Source organism: Lycorma delicatula, chromosome 5 (genome assembly GCF_047948215.1).
Source record: "Lycorma delicatula isolate Av1 chromosome 5, ASM4794821v1, whole genome shotgun sequence".
Lineage (NCBI taxonomy): Eukaryota > Metazoa > Arthropoda > Insecta > Hemiptera > Fulgoridae > Lycorma > Lycorma delicatula.
The window spans coordinates 946313-965514 of NC_134459.1; the positions used below are offsets into that span (position 1 = coordinate 946313).

General features: G+C 33.4%; 1 pseudogene; it reads right to left on the minus strand.

Annotated features, from left to right (window-relative positions):
- The window catches only part of LOC142324664 (glutathione hydrolase 1 proenzyme-like), a 50024-nt pseudogene extending 34993 nt beyond the window's left edge, over positions 1-15031 (minus strand).
- Positions 15032-19202: the final 4171 nt, after the last annotated feature.

The following is a 19202-nucleotide window of genomic DNA, read 5'->3' on the forward strand; positions in this document are numbered from 1 at the left end:
CACCAAGGACTCCACGGGTAACAGTCAGGCAAGAGCACACTAAATACTGAAGGGACCCGGTACCGCGTCGCGGTGAACTGGGTCTGGCGTGGTGTATTAGTATTGCCCTTTTGGGTCCCCAAGGGGCCAATATTGATAAAGAACTCTCAAAAAGAGCTAACCGGTAGGCCGACCTGCCTTGCCGGTATATAGCCGGTAGGTGGGGAGGCCTATTTGAGTTTAAAGACACTCCCCTGGGCGGCGTAATACCAACAAGTCGGTCCGGCCCAGGGGAGCTGAGAGAGAAAAAAAAAAAAAAAAAAAAAAAAAAAAAAAGGATGAATGAGGATGACATGTATGAGTGTAAATGAAGTCTAGTCTTATACAGTCTCAATTCGACCATTTCTGAGATGTGTGGTTAATTGAAACCCAACCACCAAAGAACACCGGTATCCACGATCTAGCATTCAAATCCATGTAAAAATAACTGGCTTTACTAGGACTTGAACGCTGGAACTCTCGGCTTCCAAATCAGCTGATTTGGGAAGACGCGTTCACCACTAGACCAACCCGGTGGGTTAATCCAGATACCTACCATGACTTATTGGATACACATCTTTTATAGATCAGGTAAGTAAAATTATTGAATTCGGATGCATTTTTAATAAAATTTTTCTTTTATGCGGTTTAAACAGGAAAACTAAATTAATGAAGATGTGTGGAGAACGGTTTCCATTACGCACTTTTAAAGGGTTGTGGCGTATTCCTGCTAGCACCGAAAGGACTTCAACGGACGGTCAATTGAAGGGCAATTACATCGGGGGCAGAGGTTTTAAAAGCCCAGTCTCCCGCGGTCGGACCCAGAAATGGGTTTGAGAACGCTGGTCCAAGTGGATAGGAATGCCGTACACAAATCCGTCCATAAAATATAACAAAATTTGAAACTTAGACCCGTCATTAAAATAAACCTTTGAAATACGTCCGATTACAGAATCATACAGCAGCAAGGGACACTGTCCAGGCACTGCGATTCGAAGGAAAGATTTGTAATATTCCCGCCAGTTTTGCATTCCTTTTAAAGACTTGCATAAATATAACTTCTTTAATAAATTCATTTTTTTTAATTTTCTATAACAAAAAAAAACACGCATGTACAAGAATTCAAGCATTCATACAGAAATAAATATTTTTTTTTTTTTAGTTTAATAAACTTACACTGGCCGCAGCTGTAGTAATTTTAGTGCCGCCAGAAGCTCCAATAACCATTGTTACATTACCATCTTTATCAACAATTATTGTAGGGCTGACCGATGACAATGACATTTTTCCAGGCTCGATAAAATTATTCGGTGACGGTTGTAAGCCGAAATAGTTTACATTACCGGGAACTGAGAAATCATCCATACCGCTGTTAAGTATTATACCGGTGCGTTATGATGTAATGCCGGCTCCAAAACTGAAACAAGTATTAAGAAAAGCGAATATTAATTATTACTCATTACACCGGTTAAAAATCTGCGATTATAAAAAATAATCGTATAATTCGTACCAAATTATTTTTTTGTAGAAATCGACAACTATTTGTTATAACACGGAGGATATATTGCAGCTGATGGATGGACGTAGAATATATAAGAGTGCTAGTGATGGAGAAAATAAAAGGAACTATGGAGAATTAAGAAATATTATAAACGGGAAGTGCAAATTAGCGAAAGAAGAGTGGATTAAAGAAAAGTGTTCAGAAGTGGAAAGAGAAATGAACATTGGAAAAATAGACGGAGCATACAGGAAAGTTAAGGAAAATTTTCTGAAAATGATAGAGACAGACATACAGTGTGAAACAGAGGAAGAGAGAGAAAAAGACTGACAGACAGAATGAGAGAGTGAGACAGACAAGAGAGACATTGGAAGGGGAGAAAGAGTGAGAGAGAGAGGGTGTGAGACAGAAAGGTTGAAGAGAGAGAGAGAGACAGACAGAGTCACAGAGAGAGAGAGAGAGAGAGAGAGAGAGAGAAAGTGAAAGAGAAAGACTGACAGAATGAGAGAGACAGACATACATACAGTGTGAGACAGAGGGAGAGAGAGAGAAAAAGACTGACAGAATGAGAGAGTGAGAAAGACAAGACGAAGGACAGAGGAAGGCGAAAAAGAGTGAGAGAGAATGAGGGTGTGAGAAACAGAAAGGTTGGAGAGCTTGGAGAGAGAGAGACAGAAATTAAGACAGAGGGGAGAGAGACAGACAGTGTGAGAGAGCAGAGAGAGATGGACAGACATACAGATGGATACACTGAGAGGTGAATGTGAGTCACAGAGAGAGAGAGAAAGAGAAAGACTGACAGAATGAGAGAGTGAGAAAGACAAGAGAGACAGAGGAAGAGAGAAAGAGACGGATGACAGTCTGAGAGAGCGAGAGAAAATTTTAGGGTAAATAAATTAGAATCTAATAATGTGTTTAACAAAGATGGTACACAGATTTATAATACAAAAGATAAAGTCGATAGGTGGGTGGAATATATTGAAGAGCTATACGGAGGAAATGAATTAGAAAATGGTGTTATAGAGGAAGAAGAGGAAGTTGAGGAGGATGAAATGGGAGAAACAATACTGAGATCTAAATTTAAGACAGCATTAAAAGATTTAAATAGCAGAAAGGCTCCTGGAATAGAAAGAATACCTGTTAAATTACTGCCCAGTGCAGGTGAGGAAGCGATTGATAGATTATACAAACTGGTGTGTAATAATTACAAAAAAAAAGGGGAAGTTCCGTCAGACTCCAAAAAACGTGTTATAGTTATGATACCAAAGAATGTAGGAGTAGATAAATGTGAAGAATTACAGAACAATTAGCTTAACTAGTCAAGCATAAAAAATCTTAACTAGAATTTTGTACAGAAAAATTGAGAGGAGAGTGGAAGAAATGTTAGGAGAAGACAGATTTGATTTCAGGAAAAGTATAGGGACAAGGGAAACAATTTTTATCGCTCAGATTAATAGTAGAAGAAAGATTAAAGAAAAACAAACCAACATACTTGGCATTTATATACCTGGAAAAGGTGTTCGATAACGTAGACTGGAATAAAATGTTCAGCATTTTAAAAAAATTAGGGTTCAAATACAGAGATACAAATACTTACAGGAACAGTAATAATTGAAGAACATTAAGAAAGAAGCCGTAAAAGAAAGGGAGTCCGATAAGGATGTTCCCTATCCCCGTTACTTTTTAATCTTTACATGGAAATAGCAGTTAATGATATTAAAGAACAATTTAGATCAGGAGTAACAATACAAGGTGAAAAGGTAGAGATGCTACGATTTGCCGATGATATAGTAATTCTAGCCGAGAGTAAAAAGGATTTAGAAGAAAAAATGAACGGCATTGATGAAGTCCTACGCAAGAAAATTAACAAGAACAAAACGAAAATAATAATATGTAGTAGAAATAACGAAGATGGATCACTGAATGTAAAATTAGTTAAAGAAAATATAATGGTGGTAGAAGAATTTTGTTATTTGGGAAGTAGAATTACTAAAGATGGACGAAGCAGGAGCGATATAAAATGCTGAAAAGCACAGACGAATCATAAATATAATTTTTTTACATCAAAAATTAATTTAAATGTCAGGAAAACATTTTTGAAAGTATACGTTAGAAGCGAACCTTTATATGAAAGTGAAACTTGGACAATCGGAAAAGAAACCGGAAAAGAAAAGATTAGAAGCTTTTGAAATGTGGTACTATAGGAGAATGTTAAAAATCAGACGTGTGGATAAAGTGACAAATGAAGAAGTGTTGCGGCAATCGATGAAGAAAGAAGCATTTAAAAAAATATAGTTAAAAGAAGAGACACACTTATATGCCACATACTAAGGCATCCTGGAATTGTCGCTTTAATATTGGACGGACAGGTAAAAAGGGAAAATTGTGCATGCCGGCAACATTTGAATATGTAAAACAAATTGTTAGGGGGGTATACCGAAATGAAACGACTAACACTAGATAGGGAATCTTTGAGAGCCGCATCAAACCAGTCAAATGACTGAAGACAAAAAAAAAATTGTTATAAATACCGTACATCTCTACTAATCTTCTTTCGATTCAATCTAAATCATCGGCTAGCAGGTAACCATGTTAATCTATCACAAGCCATCTGTTCACTGCTAATTCCAGCAGCTTTGGCGACTTAGATTAAAACTTGTAGTCAGGGGCTTCCTCCAATTAATCATCTAGTATTATTCAACTAGAATATTAACCGTAAAATCATTTGACTCAAACTAATCCCTTAAGTGAGAGTTTGCCTTCTACTTTTTAAGAACAATCTGCGTTCTTCTACTCTCTGAAGTAATTTGTCATTTATTAATTTTTCTGTCTGATTTATCGGCAGTAATTTGTCAAATACTTAACCGGAGTACTTGTTTGATAATTACATAGTTACCGTAAAATGTTGTAACATTACAAATCTTAACGCGGTATTTTCATACCAGATAGGTTTTGACGGCTTAGCATCTTTTGTTCAGCCCAATGTACATGTTATTCCTATAAAAACTAAAGGACGATCAAAGTATGAAAAAAATCTTTTGCTAAATGAGAGATGAGAAATGTTTAACAAATTTTTTTAAAGTAAAGATTATTGCAGTAACAACTGTCAGCTTCTTATAAGGCAAAGCAAAGTTTTTAAAAATTGGCTGCAGATCAAATGAAAAAATTTCACCAAGAATGGATTCTTATGCAGAATTTAAATAGTTAACAATTTCTGCAATTTTCTTCTGAAGTATGAGGTCTGTAAATAAAGTAATGAGACTATTTTTTTTTTTTGGGCAGCCAAATTGGCAACACTGTAAAATTACTAGTAAACATATGGTTATATGAACAGCGGATTTATATTAGTTATTAATATTTTTAGTCGCCACATGAGACGTAAACTTTTTGTATACATTTTTTACAAAAATGAGCGATACTAATTATGAGCAGCATTGCACAATCAAGTTTTGTGTGTTAAACTCGGTAAGAATATGACCAAAACGTTTTCATAATTGAAAATGACGACGCTCTGTCACAAGTCAAAGTTTTTAGGTGGTTTAAAGCATTTTCAAACGATCAGGAATCAGTTGCGAACAATCCACGCTCTGGATGACCAAATCAAAACCAACCTAATTTGTTTCTTTGATAGTAACGGCATTGTCCATAAGGAGTATTTGCCTACAGGTTAACTTTCTTTTTCTTTATCCTGTTTAGTCTCCAGTAATTACAGACGACCAGAAATCAGTTGGGAACGACATACACTCCGGGTGACCAAATCAAAACCAACCTAATTTGTTTCTTTGATAGTAACGGCATTGTTCATAAGGAGTATTTGCCTACAGGTTAACTTTCTTTTTCTTTATCCTGTTTAGCCTCCAGTAATTACAGACGACCAGAAATCAGTTGGGAACGACATACACTCCGGGTGACCAAATCAAAACCAACCTAATTTGTTTCTTTGATAGTAACAGCGCTGTCCATAAGCAGTATTTGCCTACAGGATAGGCTTTCTTTTTCCTGTTTAGCCTCCAGTAATTACCATTCAGAAAATACTTCAGAGGATGATATGTATGAGTGTAAATGAAGTGTAGTCTTGTATATTCTCAGTTCGACTGTTCCTGAGATGTGTGGTTAATTGAAACACAACCGTGAAAGAACACCGGTATCAACGATACGTGTGAAAAAAAACTACCGACTTTACTAGGACTTGAAAGCTGGGACTGTCGTCTTCCAAATTGGCTGATTTGGGAAGACGTATAGACTAACCTGATGGGTTACCTACAGGACAGACTGTAAATGAATATGTTTTTCTGAGAAATTCTTTAAAAGAGTTGCCCGCCTGAGACTGCCATCAAAGATATCTGGGTGCTGCATCATGACAATGCGCCTTATTGCACTGCATTATCAATCAATTAATGAGTTTTTGGCAAAGAAAAAACCATCCCTATAGTTCCTCAACTACCTTATTCGCCTAACTTGAGTCCTTGCGACATTTCCCCTGTTTCCGACTTAAAAAAAAACACCTCAAAGGACACCGTTTCGAAAAAGTAGAATATATATTTTAAAAAATGTAACCGACCGGTTGAAGGATATTTCCATTTCTGAATTCGAACACCGTTATGAAGGTTGGGAAAACCGTTTGAAGCGTTGCCGTGGCTTCTGAAGGAACTATTTCAAATCGGATTGTAAATAAAAACGTTTTCTGAACCGGTCTCATTACTTTATTTCTAAACGTCGTATATACTGACATCAGTGCCGATAGTATACAGTATAGTATAATAGTAGTTATAACTTCAATACTAAACTGATAAATGACAATATTTTTATTGCCCGTAAGGTGAAATTTTTGGAATCTTGTGTTTTAGCCACACCACCCTCCATTGCTTAGAAAATCACAAATTTTGGAGTAAAATCTCAATTTAACATAATTTAGATATACGCTTCTTTAACATGTTGTAGCTTTATTAGAAGATATTAATTACATAATCTTATGAAAATGATGCCTTTAGCAAGGCGTCAAATAACCGATTACAAAATGAAACTTACTAAAGATTAATGGTGCTAGTAACAGAAACTGCATCTCCATCTGGTGATATAACTGAGATATGAGCAGTTCCATGATCTTCTTGGTTATAAAATACAGCTCCATACGTACGATCATCTCTTATTTGTTTACGTATATAATCGGCATACTCTTTCGACGTTAACTCATTTACGAACTGAAATATTTAAATTCTATTATAAAACAAACAAAATAAAAAATAAATAATAATTAATTTGCAATACACTAGGCAACAATTTATTGTTAACATGAATAATTCCCATTGATCTAATACTTTTGACAGTCGCTTTAAACACAGGTTCAGTTCCAATTAAATCTACAGTGACAAATTCCTGATACCAAAGAAGGCAGGAGCAGATAAATCAGAAGATTAAACAGAACAATTAGTTTAACTAGTCACGCATCAAAAATCTTAACTAGAATTCTGTACGGAAGAATCGAGAGGAAAGTGGAAGAAGTGTTACGAGAAGACAGATTTGGTTTCAAGAAAAGTATAGGGACAAAGGAAGCAATTTTCTTTAGCACTCAGATTAATAGTAGAAGGAAGAATAAAGAAAAACAAACCGACATACTTGGCGTTTATAGACCTAGAAAAGGCATTCGATAACGTAGACTTGAATAAAATGTTCAGCATTTTAAAAAAAATAGGGTTCAAATACAGAGATAGAAGAACAATTGCTAACATGTACAGGAACCAAACAGCAAAAATAACAATTGAAGAACATAAGAAAGAAGCCCTAATAAGAAAGGGAGTCCGACAAGGATGTTCCCTATCTCCGTTACTTTTTAATCTTTACATGGAACTAACAGTTAATGATGTAAAGGAACAATTTAGATTCGGAGTAACAGTACAACGTGAAAAGATAAAGATGCTACGATTTGCTGATGACATCGTAATTCTAGCTGAGAATAAAAAGGATTTAGAAGGAACAATTAAGTCCTACGCAAGAAAATAAAATAAGAATAAGACGAAAGTAATGAAATGTAGTAGAAATAACAAAAAAATGGACCACTGAAAGTAAAAACAGGAAGAGAAAAGATTACAGAGGTAGAAGAATTTTGTTATTTGAGAAGTAGAATTAATAAAAATGGACGAAACAGGAGCGATATAAAATGACGAATAGCACAAGCGAATCAGAAGTATAATTCCTTTACATCAAAAATTAATTTAAATGTCAGGAAAACATTTTTGAAAGTGAAAGTGAAAGTTTTTTAAAGCGTAGCTTTATATGGAAGTGAAACTTGGCGATTGAAGTATCTGAGAAGAAAATATTAGAAGCTTTTGAAATGTGGTGCTATAGGAAAATGTTAAAAATATGACGGGTGGATAAAGTGACAAATTAAAAGGTGTTGCAGTAAATCGATGAAGAAAGAAGCATTTGGAAAAATATAATTAAAAGAAGAGGCCATATATTAAGCCATCCTGGAATAGTCGCTTTAATATTAGACGGTCAAGTAAAAGGAAAAAATTGCGCATGCCGGCAAAAATTGGAATATGTAAAACAAATTGTTAGGGGGGGTTATACCGCAATGAAACGACTAGTACTAGATATGGAATCTTGGAGAGCTGCATCAAACCAGAGCTGCATTCAAATGAATGAAGTATATATATATATATATATATATATATATATATTTATATATATAAAAAAAAAAATATATATATATATATATATATAAATATATCTTATATATAACCGATGATGTGGATTCCGACGAAAGTGCTTTTGGAATAAAAAAAATAAGGTGTTATTTAATTTATTTTGTAATTATATATATATATATATATATATATATATATATATATATATACGCCTTTGAAGGTTTTTGGGTCTGAGGGATATGAAACGTTCATGGTACCCATTACAATAGGTAGTTTTCTTATGAAATCTACCTAAAAAAAATTTTCACATTAGAAGGAAAGGAGGTAAAAGAGAAAGAGAGAGAAATGAATCTCTGGTAAGGTAAGATCAACATTCGTTACGATGATAAAACTTTCAAATCGTTAAGTTCTCTTTACATTTGATCAATGATTATTAACATACATAATAAATGTCACACACACACACACACACACACACACACACACACACACACCGGTAAAACCACTTTTATTTTAGGGTTTTTCTTATCATTAGAACTCTAAAATTATTCAATTTTAATGAACAAAATACAGTTTCAAAATATTATCTATCAAATCGTTCACAGCAACTGAAAGAAAACTGTAAGGATAGTTAAGCGTTCAATCCGTAATAAAAAAATTACTATACAACAAAATAACTGGATTTGAATCGGTTACAAGCAATTTAAAAATCTTACCGATGTAATATTGACAAAATCTGGATCGCCGAGTTCTGTTCTACGAGCGAAAGCATATTTAAAGGCTTCAACCATCCTATGTGTAGTTAATATCGTAGAATTAATGTTAGAAACGCTGGAAGCATCCATTTTATATCCGTCAATTATATTTTTTAAAAAAACTAATAAAACCGTGCTGCCAGGAGGTGGAGATGCGTACACGGTCTGTTCTCCATGTAAAGTTGTTCGGGTCGGTTCTCTCCATTTCGGCCTGAAAATAAAAAAAAAACAAAACAAGTCATATATAATTGTACTGAAATATATAACCATCTATAGTTATGATACCAAAGAAAGCAGGGGCAGATAAATGTGAAGAATACAGAACAATTAGTTTAACTAGTCATGCATCAAAAATCTTAACTAGAATTCTATACAGAAGAATTGAGAGGAGAGTGGAGGAAGTGTTAGGAAAAGACCGATTTGGTTTCAGGAAAAGTATAGGGACAAGGGAAGCAATTTTAGGCCTCAGATTAATAGTAGAAGGAAGATTAAAGAAAAACAAACCGACATGCTTGGGGTTTATAGACCTAGAAACTGGCTACCCTTTTTACTCCGGGTAAATTATGCCTTTTTGAAATTTTGGAAAAGTCAATTAAAGGGCAAATACAATTGTTTCTTATGGTTTATGAGCTGGGAAATTGAAAAAAAAAATAGGTCCCAGAACGGTATCTCTCTTAATTTCTAAGATATCCCATGTAAAACTACAAAATAGCGTGAATATATATATATATATATATATATACATGTACAGAGTGATTCAGAACGATAGGGCAATACTTTGACAACTCATTCTAGAGACTAAAAATAAGAAAATTCATATAAATATAAATCCATATTTTAATAGGTCCCAGTTCTGGGACCTATTTTTTCAATTTCCCAGCTTAAAAACAATAAGAAACAATTGAATTTGTCCCTTAATTGACCTTCCCAGAATTTCAAAAAGCCTTAATTTACCCGGAGGAACTAAAACTCGGGCGAAATCTTTCACCCTGTATAACTCGCTAACGAAACGTTTTTTTTCGGACCTATATTTATATTAACTTTTTTCTTATTTTTAGCCTTTAGAATGAGTTGTCAAAGTATTGCCCTATCGTTCTGAATCACCCAATACGTGTATATATATATATTCACGCTGGGGAATACCAAGGGGTATTTAGGCCATGGAGAGGTTGCCCGGAGCAAATAATATCCCTAAATTTATGATGGACTTATACAAAAGACGGAAAAAACAACTAATAATCACCTTTGTCGACTTTAAAAGGGCCTATGATTGTATACACCGACCATCCATGCTGAATATTCTGAGAAACCTGGGCCTTCACCCTAAACTCGTAAACATGATAAAATTAACTTTAACCAATACCCAGTCCAGAGTGAAATTCAGAGCTGAACTGTCTCAACCCTTCTACATAAAAACTGGATTGAGGCAAGGAGACGGCCTCTCACCATTCCTTTTTAACTGCGCCCTCGAATTTGTCATGAGAAAATGGTATGAAATAAATCCCAAAAATATAAAAATGAGTACTAAGAAAAACTCCATCACACTAAATCGCCTAGGATTTGCAGATGACCTCGCTCTTTTAGCAAACAATATTCAAGAAGCCAAAACACAAATCATGAGCCTTCAAAACCTAGCACAAAAGATAGGGCTTTATATCTCTTTCGAAAAAACTGAACTAATGGCCATAGATCCTATGGTAATAGAGCGCATTACGGTAAACGATCAGAAAATTAAAATAGTAAAACAATTTAAATATCTAGGGGAAATAATAACTTATAATTTAAATGAAAAAGTGACATGGCAAAACAGGACAAATAAAATGATTAAATCCCAAAAATTAACTCGGTCAACATATAACAAAAAATGCCTTTCTGCTAAAACAAAACTTTATAAAATAACATTATAAAACTGTAGTACAGCCAGAAGTCACCTACGGAAGCGAGACCCTTTTCAAAATCACTCAGAAAAACCGAATTGAAAAAATTCTGAAAATAGAGAGGAGAATTGTCGGAACGTGTATCAATAAAAAACACCAAAAAGAAGGCCGATGGTGGATTGTGCCAAATGAGGTGGTGTATCGAGAAATAGGGCCTGTTACTGATACTATGCGGAAAAAAAGAATCTCTTTCTTCGGTCATCTCATAAGGACACAAGGAAACAAGACTGTCAAGAAATATCATTGAAAAGCTCTGGTTCCAAAAGCTAGAAGTAGGATGGATCAAAGAAATTAGAGAAGATATGAAAGAATTGGGAATTTCCCTGACCGACCTACAGAATAAACTGGAAAAATTACAAAGCTAAAAGATATAAGCATTAGATTTAAACAAAAGACAGACAAACGACAAAATACAACGAAGAGGGTGTTTACGGATGAAGAAAAGAAAGCAAGATCTGAACGGATGAAGAAATACTGGGCAGCTCGGAAGAGTAAAATAACACGCTTTTCTCAGAAAAGATCCAACTAAAATTGACTTAAGTGGTCCCATGTTGGCCGTAAAAGCATAATAATAATAATATATATATATATATATATATATATATATATATATATACAGAGTGTCCCATATAAAACGAAACCCAACCTTATATTGGTAGGTATTGAAATAATAAAAAGGCATGTGTAAATGTAAATGTAATTTTTATTATTACCTTACATTTAGAGTAAATGTTGGAAGTGGCCGGAATCTTCTTGAATACAAGCTTCGATTCTTTTTACAGCGTTTCTTGCAACGTTTTTCAAAGTATGTGGTTGGATATTTAATACAGCCTGTTCAATATTGATTTTCAATCGTTCAAGTGTTCGTTGTTTTGTTGCTGTAGGCTTTTTCTTTGAGGTAACCCCGTAGAAAAAAATCCGCCGCAGTCCAATCTGGAGATCTTAGTCGCCACAAGATCTCGACCAATAACACGATTACCAAAGAATTCCTCGACGAAATCAGAAGTTGAACCTGCGTAGTGCCGTCATGTTTCAGCCGGCAGTGTCTGTCTTCCTCTTCCAAAAGTGCGATGAACTTAAATAAAATATCCTGATATCATTTTTCATTAATGGTGTACTCGAAAAAAATAGGACCGATTATTTTCTTCCGCGATATCGCTCACCACACGCCCGACTTCTGCGGGTGTAATTGATTTTCGTGATAAACGTGGGGATTTTCAGCTCTCCAAATTGTACTGTTTTGGCTGTTTACGTAACCATCCGAATGAAACCGTGCTTCATCTGTGAAAAATAACGAATCCATAACGTTAATTCCCTCACGCAGAAATCGACGGAACCGTTGACAATATTGTAGCCGTTTTTCTTTGTCGGGCTCAAGAAATCGATGAACCGTTTGAACGCGATAAGGTCGTAACTGTAATCGTTTGGTCGCCCGATGAACAGTCGATTTAGACAAATTAATTTCAGCAGACAAACGTCTGATCGATTTATTTGGCGATTCGAGTAATCGATCTCTGATTTCAGCGACTGTATATGTATTCAACACCGACGCAGATCTTTTGTGTACCTTGTTATTAACCGAACCGGTCGCTCTAAATTTTGCTACTAACCTTAATACTGATGTTTTGTTAGGAGCTGGTTTATCCGGGTACTAATGGCGAAACAAATCTTGCACTGCAACCGCTGATTTCGTACTGAAGTACGACTCGACAATGAAAACACGTTCATCTAGGGAAAACACCATCTTGTCTATAGCAATACACTGAACGTTATGATTGCATTATTGTTACTATCGGTAGTGTTCTACTGCGTCACCGCGATGTTCAGATGTTGGACGAGTCCATTTCAGTAACGAGTAGGGGAGTAAGCTTGACTTTTGAAATTTCATGGATGAGTGATTGATGTGTTGCGTTTTATATGGTATACTCTGTATATATATATATTTTTTTCTCTCTCTCTTTCTGTGTGAGTGTGTTTCTCTCTCTCTCTCTCTCTCTATATATATATATAGATTATTATATATATATAATAAATATATATATATACATTATTTATATTTAAATCGATGTATTTCTATACTAATACTGTCCTAAAGATAAGAAATAATCGTAAATTATCGTATCAGATAATTGAGATATCGAATTACATGTATCTATTTGTTTTTAAGCGATAACTTATATATCAAGAAGAAAATAATTTTCTTACGTGGTTTTAATTATGTAAATTTATATATAATATTTAATAAAATTTTATTTCGAAAACATATAGAAATAAGCTGTCCTACGGAAAAAAATGTTTGATATATTATTGGCTTCATGTTATTAAGTTAAGGAATATGCGATGATTTTTTATAATAAAATATTATTTTGATCGATTTAAAAAACTGTATATCAGTTGAACGAAAAGAGGTATTTAAATGTTAAATGGAAAACTTAGTTTTAATATTTAAAAACTGGTAATTTAAATATTAAAACAAAATTTCCCATTTAATATTTAAATACCTCTTTTCGTTCTTAAGGGATTTAGTCGGTATAATTACTGGTTTTTAAATCTTAAATCAAAGCTTGCCATTTAAAATTTAAATACCTCCTTTTGTTGTTAAGGGATTTAAATCGGTATAATTAACGGCTTTAAATCTTGGTATTGGTATTTTCGCTAGATGAACGTGTTTTCATTGTCGAGTCGTACTTCAGTACGAAATCAGCGGTCGCAGTGCAAGATTTGTTTCGCCAAAAGTACCCAGATAAACCAGTTCCAAACAAAACATCAGTATTAAGGTTAGTCGGAAAATTTAGAAAGACCGGTTCTGTTAATAACAAGGAACGCAAAAGATCTGCGTCGGTGTTGAATACAAATACAGTCGCTGAAATCAAAGATCGATTACTCGAATCGCCAAATAAATCGATCAGACGTTTGTCTGCTGAAATTAATTTGTCTAAATCGACTGTTCATCGGGCGACCAAACGATTACAATTACGACCTTATCGCGTTTAAACAGTTCATCGATTTCTTGAGTCCGACAAAGAAAAACGGCTACAATATTGTCAACGGTTCCGTCGATTTCTGCGTGAGGGAATTATGGTTATGGATTCGTTATTTTTCACAGATGAAGCACAGTTTCATTTGGATGGCTACGTAAAAAGCTAAAAACAGTAGAATTTGGAGCGCTGAAAATCGCCACGTTTATCACGAAAAATAATTACACCCGCAGAAGTCGAGCGTGTGGTGCACGATTTCGCGGAAGAAAATAATCGGTCCTATTTTTTTCTAGTATACCATTAATGCAGAACGATATCAGGATATTTTATTTGGGTTCATAGCACTCTTGGAAGAGGAAGACAGAAATTGCCGGCTATAACATGACGGTGCGACATCGCACTACGCAGGTTCAAATTCTGATTTCGACGAGGAATTCTTTGGTAATCGTGTTATCGGTCGAGGCTTGTGGCCACCAAGATATCCAAATTTGACTGCGGCGGATTTTTTTCTACGGGGTTACCTCAAAGAAAAACGCCTACAGCAACAAACCACGAACACTTGAACGATTGAAAGTCAATATTGAACAAGCTGTATTAAATATCCAGCCACAAACTTTGAAAAAAATTGCAAGAAATGCTGTAAAAATAATTGAAGCTTGTATTCAAGAAGATGGCGGCCACTTCCTAAATTTACTCTAAATGGACGGTAATAATAAAAATTACATTTCCATTTTCACATGCTTTTTTATTATTTCAATACCTACCAATATAAGGTTGGGTTGCGTTTTATATGGGACACCCTGTATTTGTGATCGATTACAACTTCTATTCGTTCTTTTCCATACCATTGCGGTTTATATGTTTTTTTTTTTTAATCTCATTTTATTTAAATATAATATTTCTTCGTTTACTTAATTCAATGATTGTAACTAAATCGCGCGCGCGCGCGCGCGCGCATATCGTATTTAATTCACGGGGTGTAGCGTTACTAATGACGACAAATTTATTTTCACTATTTACAAAGAAAAAATCTCTCTTGACCGATCGGCATATTGATTTAGCCGCGAGACTTAACGCATTAGGTTCCGAGAACCGACCGATCAAGATCCGGCCAAACCGTTTTCCTTTTTTTTTTTTTTTACATTTAAAATATTATTAATTAATTTATTTACTTTTACCCTTCACCTATGACATCCATAATATAACAGTAATTTAGAATATTTTTTTTAGGATGTTTGTACGAATTTTGTTAATTTTTTTTTTATCATATATATTGTTATTTTTTATCCGTTAAAAAATATGTTAATTAATAATATGATCTTCGATGTAATTTTTAGATATTTAAAGTGTAACCTTACCTTTTATTTATTTTAATCGGTCCAGTAGTTCTAAGGATATAAAATGATCAAAATGAAATGCTTTTTTTATTTATTTTTAAATCGATTAACAAATACTCGAGTTATAGCAGAAAATATCGATGTTGTAATTTTCTACTTGTTTTCATTTCCTCCACTATATGATCAATTTAATTAAATAAATATTAATTGTTTTTATTTATTGTTCATTCTATTATTGTATATTAAAACAAATTTAAAAGTGATTAACATAAAATTACGGCAGTTATTTTTGTTCACAAGAAACTAATATATATATATATAAATATAAATAAACTTTTGAACTGAAGATGGTTTTGGTGTGTGGAAGATGTGAAACGCGTCGAATCATAATACCAATTATAATATGTAGTAGTTTTCATATGAAATCTACTCTTAACAAATAATTTTTTTCTAAAATATTATATTATCATCGCAAAACAGATTTTTAATTATAATAATTCGAGGCAGATTTCGCCACTTGTAAATTTTTCATTTTAAAAAAAATTTTCACGATAATGAATCCCAAATATTTGTAATCGGTTATAACTTTTATTCGTTCTTTTTTCATACCATTGTGGTTTTTATTTTTTATTTTTTGATTTCCTTTTGTTTAAATATAATTTTAAAATTAAAATGTCTGGTTTTTAAATATTAAAATAAAATTTGCCATTTAACGTTTAAATCCATCTTTTTGTTCTTAAAGCATTTAAATCTGTATTATTATTTAAACATGTATTAAGAATAAAAATATATATGTTAAATGTCAATCTTTGTTTTAATATTTAAAAAACCAGTAATTATACCGAAGAATAATGCAAATTTGTTTTAATGCAAATTAAATCGCTTATTTTTTTTTTCGAATTTGATAGGTTTTAATTAACTACACATCTAATTAGTTTTATTCGGTATAATATTCTAATTCTATGGTTATTTCTGCTATCAACGTTTTATTATTTTAAAGGTTAAATGATAACTCAACTGAAAAAAAAAACAATTAAAATTTATAATATTATAATTTTTTTTAATTTCTATAATAGTCGTAATAAAATATTATATTTTAATATAAATTATTTATACCTGATTGTAATCCAACGTACAAAAAACAAAATACGGCGGCCGGATTCGCCGGTTTGCGGTAGGACGATACTGTATAACAGATGTTGAGACTGTTTGAAAATGATGTTGCCACTGTCGACAAACGACACATAAAGATGTGTGTGTGTGTGTGTATGTTGTATGCAAACCGCGTACGAACACTCACTCGCTGTTGTAATGACAGCGGTATCGACACTCAGTCGGTTTACTGAATAGGAACGGAGAGGTCTATTATTGTTAGTACCGTACTGTACAACTACTAACGAAGGGATCGGCAGACACGCGACTGTTCACGGTTACCTCGTCATTCATTCTCGCTCCCACTACGTACCTCTCTCTTTCCCGCGCAAGCTCTTTAATCTTTTTTTTTTTTTACTAGCAGCAGTCTATGCGAACATCATCTCTACATATCTCTTTCCTAAACTTATCTTTCAATTCGATTATATCGATATAAAGATGATATGAAATACCGTTCAAGAAATAATTTTTCATTATATCTTACAGAATTATATATTTATTCTTCGAAACCGAATATAATTAAATTATCGATCTTCCTTTTTTTTTATATCTTCCATCTTTTTTTTTTTTTTAAATCAATCTTGGTAGACCACAAAAAAGTTTCCGGTTGGCAGAGTATTTGTTTTATACTGTTTTTATGTTATTTATTTTTGTACGGGGGTATATCCTGTCAACCCTTCATTGTCATTATAGGTTTTAACAATTTACATATCGAAGGCTGTCATTTACTCATATGTATATATATATATATATATTTGTCTTCAGTCATTTGACTGGTTTGATGCAGCTCTCCAAGATTCCCTATCTAGTGCTAGTCGTTTCATTTCGGTATACCCCCCTAACAATTTGTTTTACATATTCCAAACGTGATCTGCCTACACAATTTTTTCCTTCTACCTGACCTTCCAATATTAAAGCGACTATTCCAGGGTGCCTTAGTATGTGGCCTATAAGTCCGTCTCTTCTTTTAACTATATTTTTCCAAATGCTTCTTTCTTCATCTATTTGCCGCAATACGTCTACATTTGTCACTTTATCCACCCATCTGATTTTTAACATTCTCCTATAGCACCGCATTTCAAAAGCTTCTAATCTTTTCTTTTCAGATACTCCGATCGTCCAAGTTTCATTTCCGTATAAAGCGACACTCCAAACATATATTTTCAAAAATCTTTTCCTGACATTTAAATTAATTTTTGACGTAAACAAATTATATTTCTTACTGAAGGCTCCTTTCGCTTCTGCTATTCGGCATTTTATATCGCTCCTGCTTCGTCCATCTTTAGTAATTTAACTTCCCAAATAACAAAATTCTTCTACCTCCATAATCTTTTCTTCTCCTATTTTCACATTCAGTGGTCTATCTTTGTTATTTCTACTACATTTCATTACTTTTCTTTTGTTCTTGTTTATTTTCACGAGATATTTCTTGCGTAGGACTTCATCTATGCCGTTCATTGTTTCTTCTAAATCCTTTTTACTTTCGGCTAGAATTACTATATCATCAGCAAATCGTAGCATCTTTATCTTTTCACCTTGTACTGTTACTCCGAATCTAAATTGTTCTTTAACATCGTTAACTGCTAGTTCCATGTAAAGATTAAAAAGTAACTGAGACAGGGAACATCCTTGTCGGACTCCCTTTCTTATTACGGCTTCTTTCTTATGTTCTTCAATTATTACTGTTCCTGTAAATGTTAGCAATCGTTCTTTTATCTCTGTATTTGAACCCTAACTTTTTCAAAATGCTGAACATTTTATTTCAGTCTACGTTATCGAATGCCTTTTCTAGGTCTATAAACGCCAAGTATGTCGGTTTGTTTTTCTATAATCTTCCTTCTACTATTAATCTGAGGCCTAAAATTGCTTCCCTTGTCCCTATACTTTTCCTGAAACCAAATCGATCTTCTCCTAACACGACTAGTTAAACTAATTGTTCTGTATTCTTCACATTTATCTGCCACTGCTTTCTTTGGTATCTTTCACTTTTTTTGAAGTCTGACGGAAATTCCCCTTTTTCATAAATATTACACACTAGTTTGTATAATCTATCAATCGCTTCCTCACCTACACTGCGCAGTAATTCTACAGGTATTCCGTCTATTCCAGGAGCCTTTCTGCCATTTAAATCTTTTAATGCGCTTTTAAATTCAGATCTGAGTATTATTTCTCCCATTTCATCCTCCTCAACTTCCTCTTCTTCCTCTATAACACCATTTTCTAACTCATTTCCTCCGTATAGCTCTTCAATATATTCCACCCATCTATCGACTTTACCTTTCGTATTATATATTGGTGTACCATCTTTATTTAACTCATTATTCGATTTTAATTTATGTACCCAAAAATTTTCCTTAACTTTCCTGTATGCTCCGTCTATTTTACCAATATTCATTTCTCTTTCCACTTCTGAACACTTTTCTTTAATCCACTCTTCTTTCGCCAGTTTGCACTTCCTGTTTATAGCATTTCTTAATTGCCGATAGTTCCTTTTACTTTCTTCATCACTACCATTCTTATATTTTCTACGTTCATCCATCAGGTGCAATATATTGTCTGAAACCCAAGGTTTTCTACCAATTCTCTTTATTCCGCCTAAGTTTGCTTCTGCTGATTTAAGAATTTCCTTTGTAACATATATATAACATATATATATATATTTATATATGTTTATTTATATATTTAGTTTAATATTTATTATTTAATATATAATATATTTATATATTTAGTTTCTTGTGAACACAATAACTGCCGTAATTTTATGTTAATCACTTTTAAATTTGTTTTAATATACAATAATAGAATGAACAATAAATAAAAACAATTAATATTTATTTAATTAAATTGATCATATATTGGAGGAAATGAAAACAAGTAGAA